At 38.2% G+C, this 18,868-nt stretch overlaps 1 long non-coding RNA gene across 4 annotated transcripts in view; it reads left to right on the top strand.

The window, feature by feature from the left end:
- Gm32877 overlaps window positions 1-18,552 on the top strand; it is a 50,136-nt gene extending 31,584 nt beyond the window's left edge. For 2 of the 4 annotated variants that reach the window (XR_001784786.1, XR_001784783.1), the window contains 2 exons: window positions 18,027-18,167; window positions 18,261-18,551. This is a non-coding gene — a long non-coding RNA (predicted gene, 32877). Of the gene's footprint in view, window positions 1-8,739; window positions 8,766-18,026; window positions 18,168-18,260 lie in introns of those variants that run through there. The other 2 variants (XR_376753.3, XR_001784785.1) reach the window with 2 other exon arrangements.
- Window positions 18,553-18,868: the final 316 nt, after the last annotated feature.

Below are 18,868 nucleotides of genomic sequence, written 5' to 3'. Positions count from 1 at the left end.
ATCTTGTTGATTTTCTCAAAGAACCAACTCCTTGTTTGGTTAATTCTTTGAATAGTTCTTCTTGTTTCCACTTGGTTGATTTCACCCCTGAGTTTGATTATTTCCTGCCTTCTACTCCTCTTGGGTGAATTTTCTTCCTTCTTTTCTAGAGCTTTTAGATGTGTTGTCAAGCTGCTAGTATGTGCTCTCTCCCGTTTCTTCTTGGAGGCACTCAGAGCTATGAGTTTCCCTCTTAGAAATGCGTTCATTGTGTCCCATAGGTTTGGGTACGTTGTGGCTTCATTTTCATTAAACTCTAAAAAAGTCTTTAATTTCTTTCTTTATTCCTTCCTTGACCAAGTTATCATTGAGAAGAGTGTTGTTTCCACGTGAATGTTGGCTTTCCATTATTTATGTTGTTATTGAAGATCAGTCTTAGGCCATGGTGGTCTGATAGGATACATGGGGCAATTTCAATATTTTTGTATCTGTTGAGGCCTGTTTTGTGACCAATTATATGGTCAATTTTGGAGAAGGTCCCGTGAGGTGCTGAGAAGAAGGTATATCCTTTTGTTTTAGGATAAAATGTTCTGTAGATATCTGTCAGGTCCATTTGTTTCATAACTTCTGTTAGTTTCACTGGGTCCCTGTTTAGTTTATGTTTCCACGATCTGTTCCTTGATGAAAGTGGTGTGTTGAAGTCTCCCACTATTATTGTGTGAGGTGCAATGTGTGCTTTGAGCTTTACTAAAATGTCTTTAATGAATGTGGCTGCCCTTGCATTTGGAGCGTAGATATTCAGAATTGAGAGTTCCTCTTGGAGGATTTTACCTTTGATGAGTATGAAGTGTCCCTCCTTCTCCTTTTTGATAACTTTGGGTTGGAAGTCGATTTTATCCGATATTAGAATGGCTACTCCAGCTTGTTTCTTCAGACCATTTGCTTGGAAAATTGTTTTCCAGCCTTTCACTCTGAGGTAGTGTCTGTCTTTTTCCCTGAGATGGGTTTCCTGTAAGCAGCAGAATGTTGGGTCCTGTTTGTGTAGCCAGTCTGTTAGTCTATGTCTTTTTATTGGGGAATTGAGTCCATTAATATTAAGAGATATTAAGGAAAAGTAATTGTTGCTTCCTTTTATTTTTGTTGTTAGAGTTGGCATTCTGTTCTTGTGGCTGTCTTCTTTTTGGTTTGTTGAGGGATTACTTTCTTGTTTGTTCTAGGGCGTGATTTCTGTCCTTGTATTGCTTCTTTTCTGTTATTATCCTTTGAAGGGCTGGATTCGTGGAAAGATATTGTGTGAATTTGGTTTTGTCGTGGAATACTTTGGTTTCTCCATCTATGGTAATTGAGAGTTTGGCCGGGTATAGTAGCCTGGGCTGGCATTTGTGTTCTCTTAGTGTCTGTATAACATCTGTCCAGGCTCTTCTGGCTTTCATAGTCTCTGGTGAAAAGTCTGGTGTAATTCTGATAGGCCTTCCTTTATATGTTACTTGACCTTTCTCCCTTACTGCTTTTAATATTCTATCTTTATTTAGTGCATTTGTTGTTCTGATTATTATGTGTCGGGAGGAATTTCTTTTCTGGTCCAGTCTATTTGGAGTTCTGTAGGCTTCTTGTATGATCATGGGCATCTCTTTCTTTATGTTTTGGAAGTTTTCTTCAATTATTTTGTTGAAGATATTTGCTGGCCCTTTAAGTTGAAAATCTTCATTCTCATCAATTCCTATTATCTGTAGGTTTGGTCTTCTCATTGTGTCCTGGATTTCCTGGATGTTTTGAGTTAGGATCCTTTTGCATTTTGTATTTTCTTTGACTGTTGTGTCGATGTTCTCTATGGAATCTTCTGCACCTGAGATTCTCTCTTCCATTTCTTGTATTCTGTTGCTGATGCTCGCATCTATGGTTCCAGATCTCTTTCCTAGGATTTCTATCTCCAGCGTTGCCTCGCTTTGGGTTTTCTTTACTGTGTCTACTTCCCTTTTTAGTTCTAGTATGGTTTTGTTCATTTCCATTACTTGTTTGGATGTGTTTTCCTGTTTTTCTTTAAGGACTTCTACCTGTTTGGCTGTGTTTTCCTGCTTTTCTTTAAGGGCCTGCAACTCTTTAGCAGTGCTCTCCTGTAATTCTTTAAGTGACTTATGAAAGTCCTTCTTGATGTCCTCTATCATCATCATGAAAAATGTTTTTAAGTCTGGGTCTAGATTTTCGGTTGTGTTGGGGTGCCCAGGACTAGGTGGGGTGGGAGTGCTGCTTTCTGATGATGGTGAGTGGTCTTGATTTCTGTTAGTAGGATTCTTACCTTTGCCTTTCGCCATCTGGTAATCTCTGAAGCTAGCTGTTATAGTTGTCTCTGTTAAGAGCTTGTACTTCAGGTGACTCTGTTAGCCTCTATAAGCAGACCTGGGAGGGCAGCACTCTCCTTGGTTTCAGTGGGTAGAGTATTCTCTGCAGGAAAGCTCTCTTCTTGCAGGGAAGGTACCCAGATATCTGGTGTTCGAACCGGACTCCTGGCAGAAGTTGTGTTCCACTCACCAGAGGTCTTAGGATCCCGTGGGGAATCCTGTGTGGGCCCTTGCGGGTGTCAGGCAACTCCTCTGGCCAGGAAGCCCTGGGCTCGAGTGGAGTGGAAGGGGCTTTTGTCCCGGGTCAGGCCCGGGCAGTCTTTAAGAGACTTTTTTGTCAAGGATTTTAATACAAGATCATAGGAGGCAATACCCAAGTTCCAGATATGCTAAGCACTTAAACTGTCTAGCTGCTGCAGTTTTTCTTTCTTGATAAAGAAATGGAATTGTGTATGTGTTTCAGACAGACCAATGAAGCTTCTTTAATTAACATTGCACTCTATAGTAGGTTTCCATATGGAGTACATTCAAAGTTGTCATTTTTATTTATATCTTGAAAACCCAGCTAGGTGACAACTGTTGAAACAATACAATTTCAAGAATACACAGCAAAAGTGAGAAAAGTAAAATTCTTCTCAGGCTGCATGACTTCTCCATATTTGTACTTTGTACAAGCAAGCTGATGTGCCAATACATATTTTAGAAAGACAAGAACTCAAGCATATTGTGTTAGGGAAAATATCCAAAATAATTTAAGTCATTGATTAGATGCTGATCTTTCCACAACAACTCAAGTGATTGTCACTTACTCTTGCAAATGTAATTCAGATATTTTTCTGCATTTATAAACTCAAAACAACTAATCATTCATATTTAAGGATACTTATGATATATGATAAAACAAATTTAATTATCAACAATAAATATCAAAATTCAGTGTATTAGTAATCTGTATTGTGAAATAGAGGAAGAAAAGGGGAATTCTGGACAAAAATTACAAAGGATCTGTAGATATAGATTAGCAAATATGTGTGTGCTTGTTTTTATTTTGGATTAGCTTATGAGTTTTTGAGTGTGTTATACTTTTGTAATAACAAAAATTAACTCAATGCTATATAAACAGAAACTGTACTTTTTAAGCATATAGATATATAAAAGTACACTTAAAGAGGATTATGCATAGGGCAAAGGAATTATATATTATCAGTCTAGTATATCATGATGGCTTTATGTCCATTGTAAACCACTGACTTAACTATGTCTGGCCAAATATGGGTAGGTACCTTTCCAGATAATTTCTTCCCACATGCATCCTGACAGTTGCCAGTTAGTTTTTGAATATGACTCATCAAAAATCTAAAAGAATATATATTTCATTCAATTATCTCCAGAGGCTCAGGCAGTGTTAAAGCTAAAATAGCTCTTGATGTTTAAAACAATGAAATAATGATGGCTATTTTGTTTGTTTGTCAATGTGTTTATTTTTTTTTTTCTGCCTTGATTCTCGAGTTTATCATTATATCATATTTTCAACAAAATAGTATTTTTGTGCCTTGCTCATTTGGTCTGAAAATTAAAGAATAAATGTCTCCTGCACTCCTAAAGTCATGTGGAATATAAGCATTCTCACTCTTCCATAGAAAAAGAAACAGCTTGTGGCTTAGTATGCCAAGACAATGACTTAGAACATTAGCCATGTACTTGTCTCAGCCAATGTAGCAAAACCAGCACAGTGAGAATGAGAAGTTACTCTCCTCATTCTATTTTTCAGAACTTTATCGTTGAACGTATCAGTCCACACTTAACATGATTATTATATAAACTCCAAGTGAGTGTCAAAACCACTGAGAGCATGGAACAAGGCAATAGCTCCATGCAAATGTTGCTTAGAATATATCAGCTATAGGAGCCTCTTATTCAAATAGGACATCATAGTTGCCTAATGAAAGAAGTGTGTGTATTTATATCAGTAAGAGTTCATGATTATGAGGGGTTATAAGTAAAAATTTCAATTCTGATAAAGTTGGGTAGATTTCAACAATTTTCTCTTCCAAAACCTAGTGCTAACTCTATTTTGTACACTTTGCACAATAAATTGCAATTTTTTTCCACTACTCTAAGATTCTGCTTCCTTGTGGTAATCAGAGATGGTAATTGCTGGAAAATTTATCAAGGCTGCCCTCGGGCACACAGGGAAGCATTGGTTTTCTGTAATCCTCATTTATTAATTCCTTAACTTCAAATTTCATCAGATTATCAACATCTTAATAAATACTTTGAAAATTTGGCCAGGCAGAACATCACATAAAGTAAATGCCACTGGCAAATAATTGTGGTTTCTGTTTCTCTCCAATTATTGATTTTCTCTTTATGTTCAAATTTTTTTCCACCTGTTCCTAAGACGTGATCTGTGCCAGCTAATACTTTGCATTTGTGCTGATGTTTTATAGGTGGTAACTCTCCAGGTTCTATTCCATTCCAGTTAACACATTTTGACCAAACCTAAAACACACACATTCACACACACACACACACACACACACACACACACACACACACACACACACAATTAATGAGAGTGTCTTAGTTATGGTTTTATTGTGTGAAATAATATACCATGACAGTGGCAACTCTTCTAATAGAAAGCATTTAATTAAAGCTTCTTACAGTTCAAAAGTTTAGTCCATTACAATCTTGGCAGGAAAGCATGGTGGCATGAAGGCAGATAAGGGGAGAGAAAAGGCCCTGAGAGTTCTACATCTTGATCAACAAGCACTTTTTCCAACAAGATCATAATACTCCAACAAGGTTGCTCCTCCTTATAGTGTCACTCTCAATGGGCTTATTGGGGGAAATTTTAATTCAAACTACTACATTCCATACTCCCTGGTCCCAATAGGCTGATAGTTGTATCATAATGCAAAATACTTTTAGTCCAACTTCAACAGTCCCCATCGGCTAACAGTTTTATTTATTTATTTATTTATTTATTTATTTATTTATTTATTTAGGTTTTTCGTTTATTTTGGTTTTTCGAGACAGGGTTTCTCTGTATAGCCCTGACTGTCCTGGAACTCACTCTCTAGAACAGCCTGGCCTCATACTCAGATATCCACCTGCCTCTGCCTCCCAAGTGCTGGGATTAAAGGTGTGTGCCACCATGCCCTGCTAGGCTAACAGTTTTGACCCTGTGAAAAGTTTCTTTTGAGACTCATGGCTATCTCTTAACTGTAATCACCTATAAAATTAGAATATTAAAGCATATCACATACCTTCAATATATAATGGCATATTACCATTCCAAAAAAAAAAAAACCAAAACAGTAACATAATGAGAATATACTGGAACCAAATGAGATAGAATACCAGCTGTGCAAACGCCCAACTCTGCATGTCCATAACTAATGTCAAAGTGATCTTCAGATCTCCAACGGCATTCAGCTTTATTGACTGCAATGTACTTCTTTTTCTTTGGCTGTTTCAACTCCTTATTCCATGTTTTCTTGTCAGATATCCTGTGGTTCTGTCATCTCCAACATGTTGGAGTTTTCAATGCAATTTAGGCTTCACTTTCACAGCTTCACACAATGGTATCAATGTAGGGAACATCTCTGACACATGTATGGCCTCAGCACCTTTTCCTTATCTTTTGAGGGAGACTCCATAACCCCTTTGCTCTATCCTTCATTCTAAAGGCAGAGCCACATGGCTGAAGCTGCCAATTTCTGCACCTTGCTGGCACTAGAACGTGGCTGGTTGTTCAAGCTTCTGTTTTATAGCTCTCTATTGTGGTTGGCTTCCTTCCCTGCCTAAACTTGGGTGCTCTGAAGACCAGACAAGCCTGAAAGACAGAGATATACTTACCCCTGTCTCCTGGGTGCTGGGATTAGAGGTGTGTACCACCAAAATATGGCCTATAATTATATTGAATTTCTTTGGACAAGTTGGAAGCTTAGCTGGGTGGCATCTTGCCATGAGGTCACCACTCATTTTATTTCATTTTAACATCAAGATTTTTTTTTTTAGCCTGTTTATCTCGTAGAACAGAAAATTTCCACTTTCTGTTGCTTCTTTTCCCCGTATAGTGTACATTTTGTATTTTTCCATACTGAGCTTGCTACTTTTTCTTATAAATCTCTATAAGAATTAACACTAATAACCAGACAACAGAGTCAACTCTTTGAGGTTTCCTCTGCCAATGTCATTAATCCAAAACTCTTCAATTTAGCCTTAGGCAGACTTTTAGGACAAATGCAAAAAAAAAAAAAAAAAAAAAAAAAAAACCAACAACAACAACAACAACAAAACAAAAACAAACAAACAAAAAACAGTTTTATTCTTTGCCAAAATATTATAAGAGACTGCCCTACCTAGGGATCCATCCCCTCTGCTGACATCAAACTCAGACACTATTGCTGATGCTTAGAAGTGCTTACTTACAGGAGCCCAGTGTAGCTGTCCCCTAAGAGTCTCTGCCAGAGCCTGACCATTACAGATGCTGATGTACACAACCAAATATTGGACTGAGTGCAGGGACTCCAATGGAGAAGTTAAGGCAAGGACTGTAACCTGAAGGGGATTGCAGCCTCATAGGAAGAACAATAATATTAGCCAACAGGGCCCTCTAAAGCTCCCAGGGACTAAATCCCAAACCAAAGAGTAAACAGGGGAAGCCCACAGCTCCTTCTGGGTATATAGCAGATGATTGCCTTGTCTGGCAGCACTGAGAGGGGCGGTCCTTAGTCCTATGGAAGCTTGATTATCCAGGATAGGGGAAGCAGGGGGAGGGAGGAGGGGATGGCGAGTTGTGGATGGGAAACTGGGAAGGGGGAAATAACATTTGAAATGTAAATAAATAAAATAAACAATAAAAATTAAAAATTAAAAAACTAAAACATTCTCTAGTCCAATAATATTATTCTTCTTGTCTAAATCCACATAAGCTGAGCTCCCATGCTTCAAATAACCTTCAGCTGTCTTGTCACCCTTGTTCTTACTAGTATGTCCCATTGAGCCCCACTTAAAGCTTGAACTCAAACAAAAGAATGCCCAGGCCTATCACAGCAATGCCTCAGTCCCTGGTAACAACTTCTGTTTTAGTTAGGGTTTTATTGCTATGAAGAGACACCGTGACAAAGGCCACTTTTATAAAATTTTAAGCATTCAAACAGATCATGGTGTAAGTCAATTTTTAAAGCATTTAAGAATAGGTGTGCTCTTCCCTGGAGAAGACCATTGATCCCACTTTTGATTATAATCCTTTGCCTAGACTTGAGGCTCATTACCTTTCCCTAGTCCAGGCTATCATGTCTGTTAGTGTTGTCGTTGCTTAGGGTATCCATTACCAAATAACTCACTCAAGAATATACACATACAAAACTATTGCATAGGCAGATCAGGCTATATTTGTATGTTTTCACACACATATACAAGCATAATTTAAGAGAAAAAATCATGAATTTGAAGATAGCTGAGACAGGGGTATATAGTAGGCTTAGAAGTGGGGAAAATAATGTTACTATAATCTGAAAAATATTTGACGTTTTAGAAAATTCTTTAGATTGTAAGAGAATTAAGACAAATATAAATTTATTCTATAATGTGGAATAATACTACTTTTTTTTCTCTGGATATTCAAATCTGAAGCTGAATTAGTCAGTCTCTAAATATAACTCATGATATGATATGCATGGAATCGTAGTAATAAAACATAACTTTCATGGAAAATAAACAGGCTCTTTAGTGCTGGGGAAATATAAGAACTGCTGAGGTAGAATCTGGTCTGTTCTCTCTGCAGGGCAATGCTAGTTTTAGAAGCAAAAGAATTTTTTAAAAAGTCAGTGGTACCAACACTAATGTTGATGTTTTTAAACTGTAAAGTAAAAACCATTAGCAGAAGGCTATCGGCTGAGTCATTTCACAGAAGAGAAGGAAGCAATTGCCTTAGTCCCATGGTAGCAGTATTTCATGTGTGTGGGAAGCCACATGTGCCGTTGCTGAGTGGCACTGACTACTGCTGGCCACCACGCATAAGATTGGACAAACAACCAATGTGTACATATGCAGTAAAGTTTTTTGCAAAGACACTGCCTGGCCCAGGCATGATAATGAGGTTCTGTAAGGTACTGAGAGTATATCCAATCAGATGTGAGACATGCAAATGAGGTATGATAATGAGGTTCTGTAAGGTACTGAGAGTATAACCAATCAGATGTGAGACATGCAAATGAGGTATGATAATGAGGTTCTGTAAGGTACTGAGAGAGAGTAGCCAATCAGATGAGGAACATGCAAATAAGGCTTAGTGCATAACCAATCCGGGTGTGAGACACGCCCCCCCTAGGCCTATAAAAGCAGCACCAGTTCTGGGCTCGAGGTCTTTTCGCCTCTACAATCAAGCTCTCCCAATAAATGTGTGCAGAAGGATCCTATTGCAGCGTCGTTCTTCCTGGCCAGTCGAGCGCGCAAGAAATGGTGCCGAAAACCCGGGACAAGAAACATCTTCAGGCACGAGCGAAGACCCCCTGCTACAGGGAGGATTCAGAACTGCATCACGGGGAGGGAGCAGTTAATAAAGGTTCCCGCAAAACAGACTGCTGAGAAGGATCCGGAGTGGATTCAGAACTCTTCAGCTGAGGAACGGTGGTACCGGTAAGTAGAAAGAAATTAATGTGAGAGGCATGCTCTCCTACGAAATAGATCTGATAATTGTTGCTGGGGTTGCTATCTTTCTTGCCTTGATCTTATATCATGGCTTTAATTGTCAACTCCCAAAATGTAAAGATACAAAAAATAGTATAAAAAATAATAAAAAGCAGAAAATTAAGTCAATTTACCCTCCTCTCGAGGACTCTGAGTCGTTAGAATTGTCTAGCTCAGAGGATTCCAAATGATCAACAGGAGAGGAGGAAGATTTGAAGGAGGCTGCTGCGGAGTATGAAGCAGAAAGATCTGGTCCAATAGGGAGGAGTTTCAGTGCTCCCCCACCTACTCCGCCTTATGCAGATAAGAAAGCAATTGGCAATGGTCACTCTTTTTGCACTCCTAAAGGGTTGCAAAAAATATGTCAGGCTTTTCCTGTTTTTCAGGATCATGCTCAACAGCGATATTATGAGCCAATATCGCATAAACAAGTAAAAGAGCTAGCAGAGTCAGCAAGGACCTATGGAGTTAATGCCTCATTTACTCAGTCCCAAATTGATAGATTGGCTCACAATGCCATGACTCCTTTTGACTGGATGAGTGTGGTAAAGGCATGTCTTACGATGGGACAGTATCTAGATTGGAAGTCTATATGGCATGATCTGTGTTTGAGTCAGGCCCGTGCTGATGCTACTGCAGGGCAATAAGCATGGAGCTTTGAAATGCTTACAGGTCAGGGTATATGGACAAACAATCAATTAGGATACCCAGTGCAGGTCTATGATCAAATTAATCAGGCAGCAGTGAAAGCTTGGAAAGCATTGCCTAATCGAGGAGAGGTATCTGGTAACTTGACAAAAATTATTCAGGGAACTAATGAGCCACTCTCTGAATTTGTGGCTCACATGATGGAAGCGGCAGGACGTATATTTGGTGATGCTGAGACCGCAATGCCATTAATTGAACAATTAGTTTATGAGCAATGTACCAAAGAATGTAGAAATGCTATCACACCATGGAAAGGGAAAGGGCTACAAGCATGGATGAAAGCCTGTAGAGAAATAGGAGGACCTCTTTCAAATGCAGGGCTGGCTGCCGCAGTTTTGATGGTGCAAGCAAAAGAAATAACCTGCTATAATTGTGGACAAACAGGTCATATGCAAAAGCAGTGTACAAAGGGTAGAAAGAGTAGGTTTGAAAAGACAGAACCAGGTACTTGCCCAAAATGTGGGAAAGGAAGACATTGGGCAAATGAATGTAGATCAGTCAGAGATATAAAAGGAAGGCCAATACCTCAGTTTAAAGTGCAACAGCCAAAAAACGGGGTGAGGGGCCCCCGTCCTCAGGGCCCCTAAATGTATGGGGCATTTCAGACCACAGTGTACATGAGGCCACCCAGAGACCGAGGAGAGCCACTCCGGGTTCAGCAGGATTGGACATCTGTGCCACCTCCAGAGTAATTCTTACACCTCAAATGGTGTGCCAACCTATTTCATCAGACTTTAGAGGTCCCTTACCAAAGGATACAGTGGGCCTACTGTTGGGTAGGTCCTCTTCTGCTTTGAAGGGATTGATGATACATCCCGGAGTTATAGACTCAGATTATGAGGGACAAGTTAAGATTATGTGTTCTGCACCCCGAGGTATTGTAGCCATTTCTCCTGGAGATCGCATTGCTCAATTACTGATTCTTCCTAGTTTGCATAACATGTTCCCTAGTAGCCAGGATTCCCGAGGAGACAAGGGACTCGGTTCTACAGGAACTAATGTGGCCTACATATCTTTAGATTTGGATAATCGTCCCACTTTACAATTACAAATAGAAGGAAAAACCTTTCAAGGTATAATGGATACAGGAGCAGATAAAAGCATTATATCCAGTAATTGGTGGCCCGCTTCTTGGCCTGTTAATCAATCGTCACATAGCTTACAAGGATTAGGATATGAGGCTACCCCAACTATAAGTGCAAAATCCTTACAATGGAAAGATAAAGAAGGAAGAACAGGGCTTTTTCAACCTTATGTACTCCCTTTACCTGTAAATTAATGGGGAAGAGATGTGTTGTCAGCCATGAACTTTATATTGACTAATGATTACTCTCAGAAAAGCAAGGAAATGATGAAAAGAATGGGATATATACCTGGACTAGGTCTTGGAAAAAACTTACAAGGTAGAATTTCACCAGTTAAAGCCACAGAAAAAGTAGATAAGAAAGGGCTGAGTTTTTTCTAGGGGCCACTGAGGAGCCTTTGCCCATTCCATGGCATACGGAGGACACGGTGTGGGTGCCTCAGTGGCCTTTACCCTCTGAGAAGTTAAAAGCAGCTAAAGAATTAGTACAAAAACAATTAGACCTGGGACATGTGGAACCCACTCAATCACCCTGGAACACCCCTATTTTCGTTGTAAAGAAGAAGTCAGGTAAATGGAGATTGTTACATGACCTAAGAGCCATTAATGCACAAATGCAAGTTATGGGTCCTGTACAAAGAGGACTCCCCCTACTTTCAGCTCTACCTAAGGATTGGAGAATTATAGTAGTAGATATTAAGGATTGTTTCTTTTCCATTCCATTAAATAAGAAAGATAAACCTAGATTTGCATTTACCTTGCCTTCTATTAATCATATGGAGCCTGATAAAAGGTACCAATGGTGGGTATTACCCCAAGGAATGGCAAATAGCCCTACAATATGTCAGTTATATGTAGGAAAAGCTTTGCAACCGGTTAGGGATGGTTTCCCCTCCTTAAAAATTTGTCATTATATGGACGATATAGTGATTTGTGGACCTGAAGAAGAAAGTATACAGCAAGCTTATGGCTTGCTTAATGAAACTTTAAAAAATAATGGCTTGATTATTGCACCAGAAAAAGTACAGCAGTCTAATGTTAGTCATTTTTTAGGAGCCACTATTACTTTATGATGTGTCACCCCACAAAAGATTAGTATAAGAAAAGATCATCTAAAGACATTAAATGATTTTCAAAAATTATTAGGAGATATAAATTGGATTAGACCTTATTTAAGGATCCCTACTTCGGAATTAAAACCTTTATTTCAAATTTTAGAAGGAGACTCACATATTACCTCATTGAGACAATTAACACCTGAGGCTTCTGATGTTCTTAGGAAAGTGGAAAAGGCAATCCAAGCAGCACAGTTAACTCATATAAATGAGCAAGAACCTTTGTACCTATGCATATTAAGAACCATAAATTTGCCAACTGCTGTGTTATGGCAAGATGGTCCTTTAGTATGGATACATCCACATATATCCCCTAATAAGACTATAGAGCATTATCCCACCATGGTAGCAAACATGGCACACAAAGGGATAAAAACTTCAATTACTCACTTTGGAAAAATGCCTGATAGCATAATTGTCCCTTATACTGTCGCACAAATGCAAATACTGTGTGCTACTATAGATGAATGGGCCATTCTTAGATGCAGTTTTTCTGGTTTAATTGATAATCATTATCCTCAACATCCGTTATTACATTTTATGTTTTTACATCCAGTAATATTTCCAAAGGTAACGGCTAATACCCCTATAAAGGAAGCCATTGATAGTTATACAGATGGATCAAAAACAGGAGTTGGAAGTTATGTAATCAATGAAAAGGCTGTAAGATTGCAATTTACACCAGGAGCCCCTCAATTGGTAGAATGTTTGGTGGTTTTAGAAGTTTTTAAAAGATTTCCTATGCCCATAAATATTATCTCTGATTCTGTTTATGTAGTTAATGCGGTTCTAGCATTAGAGACTGCCGGAAATTTTAAGCAGTCTAGTCCAGTATGTGAAATTTTTAGGAAAATACAAAATTGTATTTTGATGCGTGAGCATCCCTTTATATTCAACATATTAGAGCACATACATCATTACCTGGACCTATGGTTAAGGGAAATGCAATTGCTGACTCAGCCACCAGAGACATGGTTTTCCTATCACAAAGGTCTATAGAAAGTGCTAAGAATTTTCATCAGCTTTATCATGTCCCTGCTTCTACATTACGACAAAAATTTAAGCTCACACGAACAGAAGCCCGAGATATTGTCCTACAGTGTGGTAAATGTGTAGAATTTATTAGTGAACCTTCCGTGGGTGTTAATCCTCGCGGATTGCAACCCCTAGATGTTTGGCAAATGGACGTCACACATATCCCATCTTTTGGGAAATTACAATATGTACATGTATCCATTGATACCAGTTCTGGTGTCCTACATGCCTCTCCCTTGACAGGGGAAAAAGCAGTTCATGTCATATCTCACTGCTTAGAGGCTTAGGCTGCATGGGGCAAGCCCCTAGTGTTAAAGACAGATAATGGTCCTGCATATACTTCTTCTAAATTTAGCCAATTTTGCAAACAAATGCAAGTAAAACATATTACTGGATTGCCCTATAATCCACAGGGCCAAGGCATCATTGAGAGAGCCCACCGCACTCTGAAACAATATTTGCAAAAACAGAAAGGGGAAATAGAGGCTATGACGCCAAAGATGGCTCTATCCCTTGCAATATTTACTCTTAATTTTCTAAAATTAGATGATGCTGGAAGATCACCAGTTGAAAGGCATGGACAATGGCCTCAATCGCCCAATGAAATGGTCAAATGGAAAAATGTCCTTGATAATAAATGGTATGGCCCGGATCCTATCTTAATCAGGTCCCAGAGAGCTATTTGTGTTTTTCCACAGGGTGAAGAAAATCCACTTTGGGTCCCGACGCGACTGACAAGGACCGTGAAAGAGCAAGATGAACCCCAAGATGATTCTCCTGCTCCTGATGATTGAAACCAGGATAAGTATACCTTTATGGGCCATAGTAAGATCATGGCCAGTACCTTTACCGGTACTTTCCAATTCTTCTACCTAGCCTTTATTTTTTGCAAAGGAATGTTTTTTGGATGTGCCTTATGCACGACAAACTCCTCAAGAGCCACGGGTGTATAAGAGTACTAGTTTTCATTTAAATTATACATTATGCTTTGTGCATAATGTGGATAAACCTTTTACACCCTGTATATTTTTTAAGAAAATGATTATCTCTAATTGGGCAGATCAAATTAATACTGCTGACACTATAAGTCAGATAGCAGAAAAAAACGTCTGAGGCATTGCTTACCCTGCAAAGGGTGGATTCTCATATCACCTCAGGGTTAATGTTAGTGAATCAGAGAGTGGATATTTTACAACATGACATGGAACAGATGATGGATGTCATACAAATGAGTTGTGTGGCATCCACTTTGCATGTGTGCATTACTCCCAATAGGTACATTAATAATTCTTTTATTAAAAGTACAGACCTATCGAATTACCTGAAGGGGAACTGGTCGCAGGAGCTGGAAAGGTTGCAGACGAGGCTGCAGATGCAGATCCTGAACCTTAATGGGATCAGAGTGGAACCAGTGACCCTTGGAGACTTTACCTCTTGGCTTACCTCTGCTTTTTCTTACTTTAAGGAATGGGTGGGAGTGATTTTGTTTGGTGCTGCCATATGCTGTGGACTGGTGTTCATTCTCTGGTTGGTATGCAAATTCAGAACCCAACAAAAACGTGACAAGGTGATTATAACTCAGGCACTTTTAGCTATTGAAAACGGCTCCTCCCCTGAAATTTGGTTATCTATGCTCAAGAATTAGTCAGCATGAGATGGGATGAGAGAGACTCAACGATCATTGATCAGCCCTTGCTCATCAATAGGGTGATCATGATTTCCCCACTAATTCATTTTTTGGCTGGCCTCTTTTGCAGAATTCGCCCTAGGTCATTTAGCAGTTATTTTCACACAGCACTGCGGTATCCAGAGACGGGCAACTTTCCTCGTGCACAGTCCAACCTAAGACATGGGGCCTGGTGGCGATAGGGTTACCCTATGACGGGTAAGGCTGTGACATTAGAGGAACGACCTAAAACAGGAGCCACGGCAGATGGGCATAATTGCACAGGCCTAGTTCAGCCTCATTTTATTAAAACAAACAGGGGGAGATGTGGGAAGCCACATGTGCCTTTGCTGAGTGGCACTGACTACTGCTGGCCACCACGCATAAGATTGGACAAACAACCAATGTGTACATATGCAGTAAAGTTTTTTTCAAAGACACTGCCTGGCCCAGGCATGATAATGAGGTTCTGTAAGGTACTGAGAGTATAACCAATCAGATGTGAGACATGCAAATGAGGTATGATAATGAGGTTCTGTAAGGTACTGAGAGAGAGTAGCCAATCAGATGAGGAACATGCAAATAAGGCTTAGTGCATAACCAATCAGGGTGTGAGACACGCCCCTCCTAGGCCTATAAAAGCAGCTCCAGTTCTGGGCTCGAGGTCTTTTCACCTCTACAATCAAGCTCTCCCAATAAACGTGTGCAGAAGGATCCTGTTGCAGCGTTGTTCTTCCTGGCCAGTCGAGCGCACACAAGACATGTGCACGAGTGCCAGTGAAAGAGGCCTTGGGCTTTTGTCTTGTTTTGTTTTAGGATTCATAATACCATGCTCCATTTCTATCCTCTTTGGAAATAAAAATGGTTTGCCCCAGGGTCCATAGATCTTCCTATTAGAATTTATTTTTGAGATGATCAGTGATTGCGGGCCAGGCAGTCTGAGACAAGCACACTTAAGTTAAAGCACAGCAAGAGTTTGTAGCTCAGTAATTCATAAGCAAATTAAGATTTCCTTTCCATTAAGTTACTTGATTCTCCTGATGATGGAAAAATTACAGTGTCTTTAAAAATATAATCTGATGCCAACACTTCAATACCTGTTAAAGAAGAGATGATGAAGCATTAGAAGTTAAAATAAAGAAAAGAAGTTAGAAAGGATCCAAAGGATAAGAAAAGTCAAGGAATGTAAGGTAGCAAAACATCACTTCATGAACACAGGAACTCTCTGTCCTGCGAGTGTAAGAAAGGAACGTGCCAAACACAAAGCAGAACATGAATTTACATGGCTACTGCCTGCACTAAGTATATCAAACAAGTTTATTCTGGAATCAGCCCTCTAGAATAGATCTAAAAGATGTTAGTTTACAGCAGGCATATTTGTCTTCTGCCTCCTAAAATCTTTCCATCACCTCTTCTGGGGGCTTCCCTGAGTGTTGGGTTGGGTTCTACATGTATCAGTTAGGGTTGGATGTCTCCCAGTCAGTGATTAAATCTTCTACAATTGTATGTCCCTCTACTCTTGTAACTTCCATCCAAGCTACAGCAGACTCTATGTTAAATCATGACAAATGAAAATACCACGTAGCACTAAAATAAATTTGGACATTCATCATTAATAATTTCCACAGGAGAGCTAATTTTCACATTTAAAATTGAGTTCCCCCTTTTAAAATTTTCAGTTAGTTACATAACTTAACTTTATGACTTACTGCATCATTTGCATTATTAATCACAAATAATTTGATAAATATGATGTCATAAATATATTAATATATTAACCTTATAATATTTATATTTAGTTCATTACTTGATAAACAAATATGGACACCAAATTATTTTACGTTTTAATTTAAGATTATTTTCTGGAATATAAAATTGCTAATATAATTTGTCACAATCCTGTTTTGAAATGTAAACATATTGTATGATATTTTTAAACTTGAGAGTACCTATTTTCTATAAATCCTACATTTTAGTTATATCATTTCATTCAAACTTTTTCTTACAGATTTACAAAATATAAAAACTATCATCATTACACATCATTCACAGTTACCATACTATGCAACAGTATTCCAAATTTCTTGCCACTAATTACAACTTAAACAGAGTAATCAACTTCCGACATGACACCCTCTCTTCCACTTTTCCCTGGTATTCACCATTCTATTCTTATCATTTTAGATTCCTCATATGATCACAGTCATGTGGTTCTGATCGTCTGTTTCAGGATTTTTCATAGAACATAATGTTCTCTCTCTACCCATGTTGCCATCAATAACAGAATTTCATTGTTTTGTTAATCCTGAATAACATTTCATGAAATATAAGGATATTTATTTAGTCAAGATTATATATGTATCATAACTCAAATGTAATAGTATATATTCATAAATATTTAAATTGACACATACTTATAAAAGCTCATAAATATATGAGCTTCAAAGTAATGATTAAATTAAAATCCACTATTTTAACTGATAGTCTTATTAAAGAACCTCATATATGACACCTGTAATGATTATCAATTAAAATCGGGATTAAGTTACTACCCCTAAAAGCAAAGATGCAAGCAAATAAGTATTCCTCTAGTTTGTAATTTTGTATGATAGGTAAAACTGTAGAAGGGACTACATTTCTGGCATGCACTGTCATTTGAAGTACGATAGAAATTTGTGATAAAAAGACACTGGTCCTTTAATTACCTTATTTATTCTAAGATATGCTTATGTTTCATTTCATAATTGATATATAATGATCATTTGAATAACATTGTTTATAGAAAAAACACCAAATCATGTAAGAAACTTGAGAGATTTCCAGAACTAGAACAGAATTTTTTTTTTCCTGAACAGCAAGTCACCAACTAAGATTATAGCACAGTCAGCCTCTGAGGAAGCTATGAGGTCCAGTGACTATTGTCCATGTCTTCAGTGATGCATATCACAATCTTTATGAGGCTCAAAACTACTTGAGCTCAGTCTTTGGGCCTAGAATTGTGTTCATGGCTAATACGTTGTATAGGACACACAGAAGAACTGACTTTTCAAGGGGCTTAGGTTTCAATTCTGTTGTGTAAATTAGTCTAAGGAAAACACTAATTTTTCCCTTTGTCTCCTTGTTTGGAATTATTCATTGTTATGTTGTTTAATTCAGTATTCCTATTCGGAGTGCCTTAACTTCTTTGCACAGTTCTGTGCATAACACCTTAAATGGAAAAGGTCTACAATGTCAGAATTTCTGGTTTCTGTTCATAAATAAAATGGGAGATATCTCAAAGGAATGACAGGTCACACCTTGACTCTTACCTGCATCTGACCTCCTTTCAAGACTTGAACTTTCACCTGTGCTTTGCCTTGTAATGCTACATTAGTTATTGTTTCCTTGTATCTCCCTAGCTTCACCAGTTCCTGTCACTTCCCAATAGCATGATGCTGAAGACTGGATTTTACTATGTAAACATTTTCAAGACACTGAAGATTTGAAGTATTTTTTAATATAGCCAACTTTTCTCATAACAAGTCCTTTATTTGAATCAGGTAAACACATGCATTGTTAACATCATGACTGTAGAAGATTACACTCCTTTTCATGGTTCCTTTTATTTATTATTGTTGTATTTCTTTATCTAGATTTGCTACTATCTTCCATATGTTCCTAGTGTGCTTCTTTCTACTTCATATCCCCCTTTTGACACAAGCCTTCTCCTGAATCACTTAACTTGACCTGTTCATTAAGGAACATAATATGTAGCCTCACTACAAACTCAGAGTCATAAAGACCAATCAGGAATGGATAGAATCTACTAAAAACATGAGCAAAAGCCAACACTCTGACCTATCTCATACATCAGTGTTTCAGAAAGAAAAAAAAAATTAAGTTGGTTTGAAAGGAAGAAGAGCAGGACATGGGAAGAACTGAAGAAGGGTAATAGGCATAAAATATATTGGAAGAAAAACATTTTCAATAAAATATGGGGGGAATCCAATCTTCAAATATTTTTAGTATCCCTCCACTGTATACATCAATGATTTATACATGGATGTGCATATACTACAACATGGACAACATACTGTACTCTAAATACAGCTTTGCAGAAAAATGTTTTCTATATGTATGTGATAATTCCCTTGTCCAGTTGTATAGTCAAAATATAACACCTACAGTGTATTTTATTCATGTACCATTCTAGCTTTTATTGAAAATATATGTTTAAAAAAGAACATCGTGTAGACTGCTC

The sequence above is a fragment of the Mus musculus genome, chromosome 5 (assembly GCF_000001635.26).
Source record: "Mus musculus strain C57BL/6J chromosome 5, GRCm38.p6 C57BL/6J".
Lineage (NCBI taxonomy): Eukaryota > Metazoa > Chordata > Mammalia > Rodentia > Muridae > Mus > Mus musculus.
The sequence above is the reverse complement of the archived record's forward strand: the minus strand, read 5'-3'. Positions and strand labels throughout refer to the sequence as shown.